Raw genomic sequence first — 14,733 nt, forward strand, 5'->3', positions numbered from 1 at the left:
TTTTATTTTTATTTATTTATTTAAAACTATCATTAATGTTGTTATTTTAAGCAGTAGAGACCTTTTAAGGAAATCTGACGCAGACACATTAGATATAAAGATTTCTTTTAGTTTCCCTTCCCCAACTCCTTTCATGGTCCCTGCAGAGTGACATGGTTTTAAAAAACAGAACTTGATCCCATTTCGCTGTTTTAGGGTCCTGGTTCTCTTCCCTTCATTTCACTTTCTCCTTTTAAAAAAACATCCAGTATCTGTACTGGATTCAGAGCCCGGCCATCAGCTCTGCCTGTGAGGAGCATGGAATCTCGTGGCACAAACAGACAAATAAATAGACAGTCCAATGGGAATGCTTTGGGGGCAGAGAGACATAAAGGGGCTTTGAGAGGGGTGGTCAGAGAAAGCCTTCTGGAGAAGTTGGGGCTTCACCTGCATCTTAAAGGGCAAGAATGAGTTAGGTGAAGACAGGCACTCCCAGTAGCGGGGGCAAAAAGAGGGTAGGAGACCTGGAGGGAAGGATTTGAAGGTGAGGATCCTGTTCTCTGTCTGGGAAGGACTAGCACCCAGGAAAGCAGGCTGACCTGCCTCCTGTCTTGCCTGTAGACCAGGGTGGCAGGAAGATCATTGAGAAGTGATAATCTAACTGTTCTCTCATCATCACTCTGGTGGCTGTGGGACCTGGGTCTGGGCCTGCACTGCAGGAAGGTATTGAAGTGGGACAGCCATGGGAATTTTTCAGTTACTGCTTTACAGTCACAGTGCTTTCAGCAAAGCCAAATCAGGCATGCTGAGGCCCACGTGTCAGCACTGACTTCAGTCTGGACCTGAGGATGCAGTGATTGTGGACTAGCCTGGCTTTGGGGCTGAAGCTATCAGCCATCCCAGTGCTAGCCGTTCCCTGGGCAGATGGGAGGAGACCTGGCTTCTGGTTCCACTTGGCCTCACTCACCCTGCCCTCACTGGACCCCTGATCTTCTGACAGTATGGCCAGGGGGGCTGGATCAGTGACCATACTTTTTCATCTCTTTGCTTTACCTTAGACTCCATACTTTGAAAGATGTTTCAGTCAAGCTGCATTAATCATAAAGCTGTTTTCCCATTTCTGATCAACTGAAATATGAGACAGTCTGTGACCACCTAAGCTCCACACCATTCCAGACCAATGTTCAATTTGCCTGTGGGGTTTGAGATGGGAAGGTCTGTCGTGCGGAAAGAGCAGAGTCCCGTTGTCCTGTGGGGCTCCATGTCCACAGGACTCCTGGAAGGGGAGGCAGTTCTGTAGGCCTGTGATCTGATGATTCTCCAGAGACTGGTCAGCATCTTTCCTGCAACCTTGAGCGTACCCCTGGGGCGGAAAGACCAACTGTGGGGCAGAGTGGGAACCTGCCTAGCTCCCTTCCCCTTGTGTGAACCCCAAGTTCCGAAAGCCTCAGCCTGTGCTTTCCTGTGAGTTCTTACCACAGTTACTTGCCCTGGTGGGGTCAGCAGACCCCTGCTCCCTGTAGCCTTTCCAGTTTAATCTGTGCTCCCTGAATGCCCTGTTCCTCCAGGCTGGCTTCCAAAAGCTTCAGCATGAGCACTGAAACACCAGATCCGCGCATGTTGCTGCCCTGCTCACATGCCTTCCATGCTCCCTAGTGCTTGAGACCAACACTCAACACAACAGGCCCGCCCATCTCTCCTGCCTCCTCCCTTAGGGGCTGGCCCATCCCATCTCTGGCAGGGGTGGAGAAAGCCAGGTCCAGGCAGGAAAGGATCCGGAGCAGAGAGACTGGCGGCCAGAGGCAGCACTTCCCAGCCAAAACAGCCAAGGCTTGGCTATGAGGTAGGAGAACATTCTGGAAGGCAGCAGGCTGGCATGCCCTGACGCCGAATGCACTGGCAGGGCGCCGCCAGGAGAGGGCGCGCAGGCAGCAGCTGTGGGTGTGGCCCGCGGAGGTAAGACCACCACAGCGGCGGGTCCTGTTGCCTAGCGACCGGCTTCCCTAGAACTGCGCAGGTGCATTGCGGCGCCTCCGCAAGCCCAGCTGGAGAAATAGGCTTGAAGCGCCCCACGGAGACCTGGGATGTCCCTGGGAAATGAAAATGATGAGCCTCTAGGCTGGGCTGTGTGATCACCAACCCTCTCAGCAATCATCTGTGCGCTGACCTGCCCGTGAAATAGATGCGTACTACTATCTTTGTTTTCAGAAACCAGTCCCAGCTCTAACCCCCGTGTCCCATGACATATCCCCCTGCTTTCTCTCCTTTTGCACTTTTGCACATGCTGAGCCTTCTGCCTAGACGCCTTCCAGGTTCACCTACTCATCTCCTACTTAGTCCCAGGGCCCCGTCCTCCAGGGCCCCTCAGCCTGGCTTAGGAGGCTCTGTAGGGCCTACCCAGCCCCTCTGTCACCCTCTATCACACTGACCCCCCCTGAGTAGGTGTCTCTCCCACAAGTCTGTGGGCTTTCTGGAGACACTGACAAGGTCCCATTTGTCTCTGTGTCCCCACTCCCAAGGTGAGCTCAGCGTTGGTGAGGACTGCAGTTATCCAATGCCTTTTGCAGAATGAATGGCTGAATTTTAGAGCCATTTAGTGCGTTATTGGGTGGAGGGTTGAGTTGCCCTGTCTCTATTCACTCACTGAAGCATCTTCTGCCTTACACTTGTGCTCTGTCTGCTCAGACATCACACAGGGGACCGAGTAACAGGGAGTCAGCCTTCACCAAAACTCTATTGTCTGCCAGGCACTGCCCCTCTACCCTCATTTAATCCTCACAAAAACCCAGGGAAGATGTACACTATCATCTCCATTTTACGAAAAAGAGTGAGGCACAGAGAGGGATAGTGATTTACCCAAAGTCACACAGCTTGTAAGTGGCCAAGAGTGTGTAGAGGGCAACATATATCCCTGGCACCAGTTACAGAATTGTTAATATCCCCTTTGCCCTGAATTACCATCTTGAGATTTTTTTTGAACATGGACCACCTGAATGCACCCTCATTTCTAGACAGATTCTGGCATAGCACAGGGAGAGCAGCCTGAGGACATTTGCCTCCTGAAACCACTGCCCACTCTACTCACTGACCCCAGCACACAAAGTCTCCTGAGAGAATGCTAAAACAGGCATCCTGGTGACCAGTGTGGGAAGGGCCCTCGGGGTCTTTGGGCAGAAGGCAATCAACATCTCTGTTTCTCAAGCTCCTGCGCTGGCCTGGGCTTCACCACAAGCCCCATTGTGCGAGCTGGGACTGACAGAACGCTCGTTCTTGTGGCCAGAGTGGAGCAAGGATGAGTGTCTTCTAAGGCTGCACCTCTAGGTTTTGGTCCCTCAAGCCCTACTGGAGGGAAGCCCTCCCACCATGACACCCCCAGTTTTCGTGGAGAGTGGGGTGGGGTGCTCTGCAGACCAAACACGCCCCTCTGTGCCTGCGCAGGGGACAAAATCCTCTCCCTGCTGCCCTGGGGATTCTCACAGCTCCTTCCACTCCTGGATGCTGTGGTCTTGGTGGGCCCAGGCCCAGGCCCCTCTCACTGGAGAGCTGCTCAGAGACCCTAGAATGAGCTGGGGCCTCTTTTTCTTGGCCAAGGGCCAGGGTCTTTGGGCCAAGCTCTTCCTTCTCGCCTCTTCCTAGCTGTGTGCTCTTGGTCACATCACATAAGGTTTCCAAGCCTCCCTTTACCCTCTGTAGCACTGGTTCAGGGTGTGCTAAGGCTACAGGGAGCTCTCACGTGAAATACACCTTTGATGACGCCTCTCATCTCACAGTGTATTGTACCTATGTGTTCAGAGGATTGAAGGCAGCGTCCTCTTTGAGACCATGTCAGGAGGCTAAGCTCTTAATTTCCTGGCCCTCCCACTGCTGGGCCCTGTACTGAGTGCTTTCCACATACTCTTTCTGTGAATTCTCACAGCGACTCCTCCAGGCAGACACCTAATACCCCTGTCTTACAGATGGCAAAACTGAGGCCCGCAGAGGTTAGCATCCTGCTCTTAGTCACACTGTCTATAAGTGGCAGAGCTGGGATCAAATCCGAGTTCCACTTGAGCCCAGAGCTAAGTTCCCAATCACATTTTCCTCTCCTGCTTCTCAGCAAGGGGGTCTTGTGAGTCTTGGGGAAGTCGTGGGCCCCCGGGACCTGCTGTTCAATTGCAGTCCCCCCAGCCCAGCTGTTTTCAAGGCATGTGGACAGGCTGAATACAAAGAGCTCCCTAGCTCAAGTCTTACACAAGGAAGAAAATCCTTAAACAAAATTCAAACCCTTTAATTTCATTTTGAAAATGAACAAAGAAGTATGCAGTCGTTTTTTTTTAAAAATGAGTACTAATAGTATATTAGAATTTAAATATACTATTTAAAAGGTAGACAGGAAAGTTATTAACAGTCGTGGTTTTAATTCAAATGTAATCTAGGAAACAGTTTTGATTTTAACTGGGATGATTTTCTTCATGCTCATTTCTTTCTTTTCATTTCTTTTTTCCCCCTCATTTCTTCATATTTTTGGTTTTGTTTTTAAATAAGTAATTAATTACGAATATAAGTAATACATGAAAATGCTAAACAATTTAAAAGTTTAAACCAGAAGCAAGTATTTTTTTCTCTACTTCTGTTAGCCATTCTCGTTTCTTTCTTCAGAGATGTCCCCTCTTTTTTCTGTCTCCTTCCAGAGGTGATTTGTACAAGCTTTTTTTTTTTTTTGGTTTAACTAAACTTTAATTTTGAGGTAATTATAGACTCACATGTAGTTGTAAGAAATAACCCAGAGAAATCTCACGTACCCTTTACCAGTTTCCCCCAATGATGCAATATTGCAACTAGAATAACTTTGTAACTTTGCTACAGTCCACTCAATTTATTCAGATTCAGTGTTACATTTACATTTGAGTTAATTTTTGTATAAGGTGTGATGATGAGGTTCACTTTTCTTTTGCCTATGGATGTCCAGTTGCTCCAGCACCATGTGTTGAAAAGGCTATCTTTCCTCCATCAAATTGTCTTTATACCTTTGTCAGAAATCAGCTGAGCCTATTTGTGTGAATCTAAGTTCTCTAATCTGCTCCATTGACCTGTTTTCTTTATTTTAAACACACAAACGATAGCATACAATCCACACTATTCTTCCACAGTTCTCTTTTCATTAACATCAGGTCAGGCCCAGCCTCCGAGCCTTTTTTGAGCCATAGTCCCCTTTGTCAGTCTGGCAAAGCCTGTGATCCCCTCTCAGAGCAGGGCTTTAAATGGATAAAATAAAACACCTAAGGTTACAGAGGAACCCGGTTATGTTTAATATACTTGTCAGAATAGAGAAATAACACTTGTGGTTTAGTAAGACACCTATTTCGTCACTAACACATTAAATAACAAAGTCTATCGGTGGATCGAGTCACTGTTAACAGTTTCTAAGCAGTGATATAACTGATATTTTGAGATACTTGCCACCACTGTAAAGTGATACGAGAAAATCTGTGATTTTTATCAGTGATCAAGTCACTGCTAATTCTGCTAGGGTTTACGGCCTGAACTCATATGGAAGGAAACGCTGAATGATAGTTAGGGGTTAGTGGAAATGAAGATGTGGTTCCCCCGCCCCCAGGGTTCTCAGAGCCCGTAATTCTCTTCAGGACTCCGGTGATGAACTTCTGCATCAGAGCTTGGAGCGCCCCCTGGCGGCATGCTCATGAAGTACTTCATTGCGCGGAGGCACCTCCGATTATGTGACCAGTGCTCTGCCACGAGACTTTTAGGTTGTTTCCAATCATTTGCTATTACTATTACTGCAACTTAATTTTTAAACGGTTTCTTCCGCTAAGGTTTTCTTTCCTTCTTCTCTTCACAGGGCCACCAAGCTGACCCCTTTGCATTCAGAGAGACCCTTTGCTGGTCACACAGACACAGCCAGTCTGCAGAGGGCATCTTAGCAGGCTCCAGCCCTCCTCTCCCTCCTTCTGGGCCCGTCCACCCTCCACACCATCAAGTCCTTTGCCCCTGCCCCTAAGCCCAGGCTGGGGATTCCACTCCAGCCCCAGTGAGCCAGCGGGGAAGGTGGGAAGGGGAGGGTTCCCCAAGCCACGCAGCATCCTGTGAGCAGATGTCCAGCTCCTCTGTGCCTTTGTGCTACGTTTAATTAACAGCAGATCGCAAGATGCTAACATTCTATCATGTCAGCTCTTGAATTTGAGCTAGCACAGGCATTGGCCTGTCAGTAATTAGCTGTTGGGTGGTGTCTTTTCTTCATCTTTTTTCTTTTTTTAATTGGAATCAGAACATCTTTCTTTCTTTCTTTCTTTCTTTCTTTCTTTCTTTCTTTCTTTCTTTCTTTCTTTCTTTCTTTCTTTCTTTCTTTCTTTCTTTCTTTCTTTCTTCCTTCCTTCCTTCCTTCCTTCCTTCCTTCCTTCCTTCCTTCCTTCCTTCCTTTTTTTTCGTGGTAGTAGATGCAGTCCATGGAACACTCTGTGGAATTGGCTGTTTTTCCACATTCATGGACAATTAATTTCCAGCTATAATCCAGTTACCCAGCAAACACTGATTTACCTGCCGACATTGTCAGCCATTTGCTGAAACGATTCCTCCTCCCACCCCCACCACTTGGGAAAACAAGAAATAATAACACGTCGTTCTGAAATGTGTGAAACATATCCAGTTTTAAAATCCTGGCCATTTCACTGTTGGCCTTTTATTAAGTCAGTGTTTTTGAACATCTGGCTTTGGATTTTTTTCGATTTACAGTGAATTCTTTTGCTAACACAGTATATTAATGTCAGTCATAGGGTGATGCCAACCACCATTTTAACATCAGCAATGGTCCGCGTTCTGTCCACAGAGCCAATAAGCATCTATTGGGTGCCTACGATGATCCAGGCCTTGTGCTGGACTCCTAGGATAAGATGGCTGTTCCCTCCCACATCCTGGCCCTAGCATCCTTATAACCTGATCTGAGCACTCACCCACATAAAACTCTTCTCTGGCTCCCCCACTGCTTAAAGGTCCAGCTCCCCAGGCTGGCCTACAGGCCGTTCACAACCCACAGTCCAGCTGACCATTCCAGAGTCTTCTATGCTTCTTTGTCCCCTTTGCACTAGAAATTTCACCAAACGCCTTGCTCACGCAACTTCTGCCTGGGCCACCCGTCCCCAGGGCCTCATCAGCGCCTCCATGGAACCTGCTCCGAGCCTCCCCAGGAAGCCTGGCCTTGTTTTCCTTTGATGCCAGGTGTGCCCTGCACTTCTCCCTCCAAGACTTTACTACAGTCACTTGCCTCTTCTGTGGGCTCATCGCCGGTAAGAATGACATCTGATTCACCCATCGAAGTCACCAGTGACAGCCTCGTGGCCAAATCCATTGATCAGTTCTCTGTCTTCTGCTCCCTTGACCTCCTGACACATTTCACACACATTTCTCTAGACTTCCGGGATGCTGATCTCCCCCGCCTGCCGCCTGCTCCCTCATCGATTGCTGCTCTCCCCCCTTCCCTGCCTACTTCCTCAGGCAGGTCCCGGACCCTCCTCTCTCCTCGTCAGTGCTCTTTCTCTGGAGTTGCTTGTCCAGCTCCACATCCTCATGCTCCATCTAGTGGCCCAGGCTCTGGCCACATGTCAGCTCTGACTACACAGCCTCTCTCCCTGCATGTCTAAAAGGTGTCCTGGCAGGAAACCGAAGTCAACCTGGAAGGTTCAAGATCAGATTAGAAAACAGTGTTCCCAGAGCGAGCGGGAGCCTGTGGAGATGAGTCTGCCATGTAGAGGCTGTGGTCAGGAAGGGATACAACTGCGGCAAAAAAAAGCCCAGGCCATAGAGGGAATTGGGTAGAAACAGCCCTACCTCACTCTCCTCCCACCCTCTGATCTCCTCTGGTACTCCCATTGGCCAAACCCAACCAGGTGCCGGAAGGCAAAGGGGCCAGGGGGTTGCCATTCACAAGGCTCTGGCTCGGCCCCTTGGGCACAGAATAGGGCAAGAGGGCAGAGAACTGGGGGGGACAGGCAGACAGAGAGTCACTATCACAGTCCACAGTTTCCCACCAACTGTCTTCAGAGGATATGCAGACATCCCTCCCCAACCTCAGTGGCTCTCCAGGTTCCAGGCACAGTTTTCTTTGCCCTGTTGTGCAGCAGAGCCCAGGTGACCCGTGGTAACAGGATCACCACTCAGGCCAGCACGGCCGTTCTTTGCCTATTGGTTCAGTAACAAGAGTGGCTCAAAGGGGCCAAAATGAAGCCCATGGCTGCATTTCCTAGTGGAAGCCCTTGAGAAATAGCACCCCTAAACCTGCTGTGCCCCAAGGCTGCTGTCGTAGTTTGGGTTTCTCAAAAATAGACCCCAAGGTGAGGGTAAGTGTAGAAGTGATTATGAAGGAGGAGCTCTTGGGGGAGACCATTTAGGGAGGGGGGACCAGAACGGGAAAGGGGCTGAAACCAGGGAGGATGCCATTCAGGTGAGCTCTCAGCCTCAGCCCGGGAGCTCTGGAGGGCACATCCTGCCTCAAAGTTATCTGGATGTGAGGCCAGACAACTGGGGTCTCACACTCCTTCATCCTCAGTCACTGGTTACAGGCTTCCCCGAGGGTGATGTAAATGCCCAGGCACCTCCAGCTGCCTGAGCCTGTGGGCCAGGCAGGCTCTGGAAGCCCAAGGGATGTTCTCTGAAAAGGACTCTGATGCGCCGGTTGGCAGCAAAAACATGCTGAACCCAGGAGGGGCCCAAACATGGAAAAAAGGAATCTGAGGGAATCTGGGCAGAGCTCCAGCGTGATCTGTTATGTTGCAGAGACGGGAAGCAAAAATTCCGTCACGTAGGTTATGGAGGTGTAACTGTGAGTGGGCTGTGGTGATGGTTGCACAACTGTGAGTATACTGAAAACCGTTGAATGGTAGGTACACTTTCAACAGGTGAGTGGTATGGCATGTGAATTATGTACAATAAAGCTGTTATTAAAAACAGGTGAGTGGGGATGCTCCTGCTGGGAGACAGCACCGTTCACTGGTCACTGATTAAGGCCCACGCCGCATCCTATGAGGCAGATCCCCTGTGTCCCAGGGTGCTAGCTCCCAGCCGGTGCTCTGACCGAGCCTTCAGCAGGCCAGTCTGCCACCCCCCCAGGCCAGCTGCTGGGGGCAAGCCCAGTGCCACATCCCTCTCCCTATTAACTGCATCTCTGGGTTGGAGGCAACATAGTGTGACACACCATGGCAACGGACAAAGCATTCTGTATGGCCACAGATGGTGGTGCTGGCAGAAGTATCCAGCAGAAAAGGCAAATCTATTTCCAGATTCCATGAAGATTAATTGATGCAGTCCTCATGATGGAAGGTAATCAACTTGCCAACATCGTGGTTTCATGAGGAGTGGTGCCATTTAGGCAGCATTGGCTAATGTGGTTGGCAGACTGGGCACTCAATGTGGGAGCAGCCAGATCAGCTTTGGTAAGGGGAAGTCCATATCGTTGAGCCTATGAAAAGCCTTCAGCCCTGCTGTTACGAGTGTTTGTGTCTTCCCCACATTCATACGTTGAAGCTCTCACCTCCAGTGTGGCTGTATTTGGATATGAGACTATTAAGGAAGTAATTAAGGTTAAATGAGGTCATAAGGGTGGGATCCTGATCCGATAGGAATAGTATTTATAAGAAGAGACGCCAGAGAGCTCCCTCTCTCTCTCTCCATGCATGCAGAGAGGTCATGTGAGCACACTGCAAGACGGCGCTGCCCACAGGCCAGGAGAAGAGACCCCAGAATGAAACCTACCTTGATGGCACCTTGGTCTTGGGCACCCCAGCCTCCAGAGCTGTGAGTGGTAGATTTTTGTTGTTTAAGCCAGCTAGTCTGTTACGGCAGCCCGAGAGACAAGACGAGATCTGCTCTCACCCTCACTTTGTTCATAAGCCCATCGAGCTGAGGAAAGAGACTACCTGACATCTGCAGAATGAGTCCTCTTGTTCCACTGGTTATTGGGGGCCTCCCCTGCAGGGGTTCCCCTCTGGTGCACATTTGCCTAGGAGGTGACTGTCTTCACACATGCCTATCTTGAGAGGTCCAGCCACATACCTACCTCCTGGTCACCAGTTTTCCAATCTTGTTCCTTCCAAAACCCTGAGCAGCCAGCTAACGCATAAACCTCTGCCCGTGGATCAGTGTAGATCCACACCTCGGGCTATCCCTCCTTTCTCTGAAGTGGGCAGCGGGTGCTGGTTGAGTCCTGCCCTTAGGAGCAGCTCCTTTCACCACTGTCTCTCAGGGCGCCGCTGAAGGGGGTTGTAATGCAGTCTCCATCCACTCTGGCTGGTAGTGACACACCACGCACAGCCATTTGTAAGTCAGGCTTCTAGTGGCTCCTCTTCTGCTAACTGGCCACAGATTCCCCAAAGGAGACGGCAGAGCCTGGCAGCAGGTTCCATGGGCATCTAAGTCAAATGTTGGCGTGATTTACTGTCGCCTCTGAACCTGCTGCAGCCCAGTGTCTTGTATGCATTTGTGCTAAATGTGGACATGCTGCTCACACTCAACTTTACGGTTAGGAGGAGCAGATAAAATCCAGTATGTTCATTTTCTATGATGGCATAACAAATCACTCCAAACTCAGTGGCTTAAAATAGCACCTGTTCATTATCTTGCAGTTTCTGGAGGTCAGAAGCTGGGTAACTGCATAATGGGCTCTCTGCTCAGGGTCTCACCAGGCTGAAATCAAGGTGTGGCCAAGCTGCAATGTCATCTGAGGCTCAGGGTTCTCTTCCAAGCTCATTCAGGTTGTTGGCAGAATTTGATTCCCTGGAGGTATAGGACTGGGGCCCCCGTCTTCTTGCTGGCTGTTGGTTGGAATCACTCTCAGCTCCTAGAGGCCACCCTCTGGTCCTAGGAATGCGGCAGCCTACCTCCTCAAAGCCAACGGGAGACTCTCTCTGCAGTCTGCTATGAGAGGGTATATGTAACGTAATCACAGGAGTAACTTCCCATCATATTTAGGCTCAAGGGGAGGGGATTCTACAGGACATGTATACCCAGTGGTGGGGCTCTTCGGCTCATTTTAGAATTCTGCCTTCACACCTGTCATACCGGGTCCCAGCAGGAAACAGCATGCTCAAATTAATATATTTTAAGGGGGCTCAATAAGGGAATTAACAAAAAGTTTTGGCAAAGAGTAGGAAACCACAAGGACAGTGCAGTCCCCAGAGAGCTCAGTTAGCACCCCTGGGGTGGCAGAGGGGTGAGGGGACAGAGCAGCTAGTGGGGCGTGCAAGGAAAGAGTCATGCAGAGAAGTCTGCTGTGATAGAGCAAGGACCTCTCTCAGGGACACCCCCCAGGAAGGGTGCTGGGAGAATAAATGCTCTGACCCCCCTCCCCTCTCCCCTCCAACCTTCTGCTGGGACTCCTCAGTGCTAAGCCCAGTCAGAAGTCAGAGGGCAAGGGAGCCTGTTGGTACATTCAGTCCACACAGGTCAGCCTCCAGGGCGCAGAGCAGGGGAGAAGACAGGGGTGGCGAGGGGGAGGCATCAGGAGGACATCCAGCCAGCACCTCAGGCCACATGGCCCTTTGGTGTCCCATGGCCGTGGGGTCCGGTCTCTCCCAGAGCCAGTAGCCAGACTGAGCTTCTTTTCTAATGCAACAGAGCTGTCAGTAGAGGAGAGCAAACTGGGCTCCCAAACCTCAGTGGTCTGCGCTGTGATTCTGTGGGGGCCATGCCAGGGACCCCACCCCACCCCAGTCTGCCCCAGTAACTCCAAGTCCTGTTGGATCTGCTGGGTCATAAGGCTGGGGCAGCAGGACGGCTTGTTCCATAGTCTGGACCAAATGCAGAGCCTGCTCTTACTTCAAGTCCATTCAAAACTGGCAGCTGTACCAGTTTCCCAGTAAACGAGTCAGAACTGCACCCCCAGGCGTTGTGTACACAACCTCCAAAACCCAAAGAGGCCCCTTCAGTGCCATGCCTGTTATAGCCATGTATTTCCTCATTCTAGAGGAAATAGCCCAGGTTCTATCTCCTCCCGCCCTCTGGTCTCCTAATGGAAGCCAGAGAGCAAAGGAGTCCAGAGAAGCTGTCCACAGAGGTCAGCCCCTCTGGACACAGAGCAGTGTGAGAAGGAATCTGTGAGTGTGAGATGCAAAGGGAGAGTAACCGGCCCCACATCTCAAACCGAACATGGAAAAACAGAGCTCTCAGCTTCATCAGCCACCGCTGACCCCAGCCCCTACATCACCTCCTGCCTGGTGGATGGCATTGGCCTCCTAACTGGGAGCCTTGCCTCCCCTCTCCTCCCCAGCTCTGACTCCATTTTCCTTAAACAACTAGAGTGATCCTTATAAAATATGGATTGAATCAGGTCGCTCCTCACCCCAAACCCTGCAGTGGCTCCCTTGTTCTTCCATTAAAACACCAACCCCTTGGCCTGGTTTCTGAGGCTCTGAATCAAATGGCCTTACCCGGGCTGGTACATGAGATACACTCATCGTTAGTTCATGCACAGCCCACTTTCATTTGCTTCCTTGTTTTTGTTTGTTTTTAACAATGTGATAAGCACCTGTGAATCCATTGCTCCAGACAAAAGCCAAGCTCTTGACAGTCTCCATCCAGCCATCTGGTCCCCAATTCTACTGTCACCTCCCCGACCCAGTGTAACCAGCCTCCCAGTGCCTCATTCACTAGCTTTCCTTTTTTTTTTTTTTTCTTTTTCATTTCATCACATCCATATGTTTTCTTAATTTTTTAAAGTTATTTTAGGGTGTAGTTTTGGGGGCTAACTTTTTTCACTGAATTTTATATTGCTCACACTTATCCACGTTGTTGTGGGCTGCAGCCCATTTGTTTTACCTGATATGTGATATTGTTGTGTGGCAGCCCAGGTTTCTCACACTGTCCCTCTTGCCGGCACTTGGTGTATGGGTTTGGCTGTGGGGAGCAGTGCTGCTGCAAACATCAATGCCCAGGCCCCTGCTGGTCTACCTGCTACCACTCTTCTCCTCACCCACTCTGGCCTCTTTGTACATACTCTGAGCTCACCCCTGCCCCAGGGCCTTTGCACCTGCTGTTTCCTCTTCCTGGAATGCTTTTGCTAGTCTGGCTCTTCTTCATCATTCCTATTTCAGTGTCATGTCACTGTCTCAGATGCCTGTCCTGGCCCGCCTGGGTCTGCAGCCCTCCCCTCCCAGGAACTATGCCCATGAGACCAAAATCTTCCTGGGGGACTCAAGAAGGGGCTGCTTTGGGTGTGGCTGGAGCACAGGGGTACAGGGGTAGGGTGAGAGATGGATCAGAGAAGTGGTTTGAGAGCAGATGTGGGAAGACCTCCAAAGTGTGTTAGGATCGGTGCCCCAGAAGAGGCCTAGTGCATCCTGGGTGCTTCCCGAGGTCTCTCAGGAGGGGCAGCTACCATATATGCTTGAATATAAGGAAAGTGGGTATTCTCCCAAATTTATCCCTCAGAAAAGAGAGGTTGCCTCATATTTGAGCCTTTCCACATTTTATGGGGCACTTGTACAATTACTTTATTTTGAAAAACCAAGTTCTGGTTAGGGAATGCACGTTAGACTGAAACAACCTCTGTGTTTTGGACACGTCTGAGGGTTACCTGTAAAACTGGTAGGCAAGAGACACGGAGAGTCTTATCACTGGCAGAGTCAGCATTCAGGGCTGTGACCGGACAACTGTGAGGGCTGCCTGGGGCCACACAGCCATGCTGTTTCCTTGGAAGGGTGGGGGGCTGCAGAGCTCAGTGGGCCCACCACCTTGTTCTTCAGAAGGGGAAACTGAGGCCTGAGGAGGTGAGTGGCTTCCCAAAGTGCAGAGCCAGGCCTAGAATGCAACGTCCCTGCTGCCTAGAGTGTTAGGCTTTTTTAGAACATTGTGCGTGGAGGACAACGTGTCAGGTACCAGGGACACAAACCTTTCTGCTTTCTTGACCTTGAAGGCAGGGATGATGTTGCTGGGGGAGCACCAGCTTTGGAGCCAGGAAATCTGAGTCCTAATTCCTGGCTTCGCCACTAACCAGCTGTGTGACCTTGGGTAAGGCTCCTCCCCTCTCTGAACCTCAGTTTCCTCCTTTGCTGAGTGGAGATGATAGCAGCAGCCTCTCCTAGGATGTTGTGAGGCTCTGGCTGCTGCAGAGTGGGGAGGAGGTTGTTCCCTGGAATGGGGGGGCCGTGATATGAAGGGGACGCTGGCAGGGGTGGGTGGAGGTCAAGGATCTGCGGAAATGAAGCTGTCGCCTCTCTCTCCAGTGGTACGAGGGCAGCGGGGTGTGAGCCTGCCTGAGGGTGTCTGCAGCGTGCAGACGAGCAGGGGCAGGAGGAGCAGGGCTGGCTGGCTGGGCCAGCTGCACTCACAGCCCTCTGCCCAGCAGGTCCAATGACTCTCACCATGGGAACATGTGTTTGCCACCACAGGCCTTGAATGCCTTATAAAACTCACAATTTGTTCAAAAGAATAAACAGCATGAAAGGGGATGCAGGAGCCTTCATCCAGGGCTGGCTGGGGGGAGGTGGGGTGGGTGGGTTGGGTCGGGGGGGGAGCTGCTCAGAGGCTGGTTTCCATTTAAACCAGATTTGGAGGCATCGGTTCTCAGCTCTGGGTCTGGGAAGTTCTGCCTCATGCTGACTGTGCTTGGCTCTGGCCTTGGCTGAAGGACACAGGGCCTCACTTTCTCCACCTGTGAAACAGGGACAACAGCAGGATTATTCCATACAGTATAGGATTAATATATGCAAATGCTTAGAACAGGGCCCAGGAATGATGAGCCATGATTCTCAGACATACGCATTCCGTGAC

This window comes from Camelus ferus, chromosome 13 (assembly GCF_009834535.1).
Source record: "Camelus ferus isolate YT-003-E chromosome 13, BCGSAC_Cfer_1.0, whole genome shotgun sequence".
Taxonomy (NCBI): Eukaryota; Metazoa; Chordata; class Mammalia; order Artiodactyla; family Camelidae; genus Camelus; species Camelus ferus.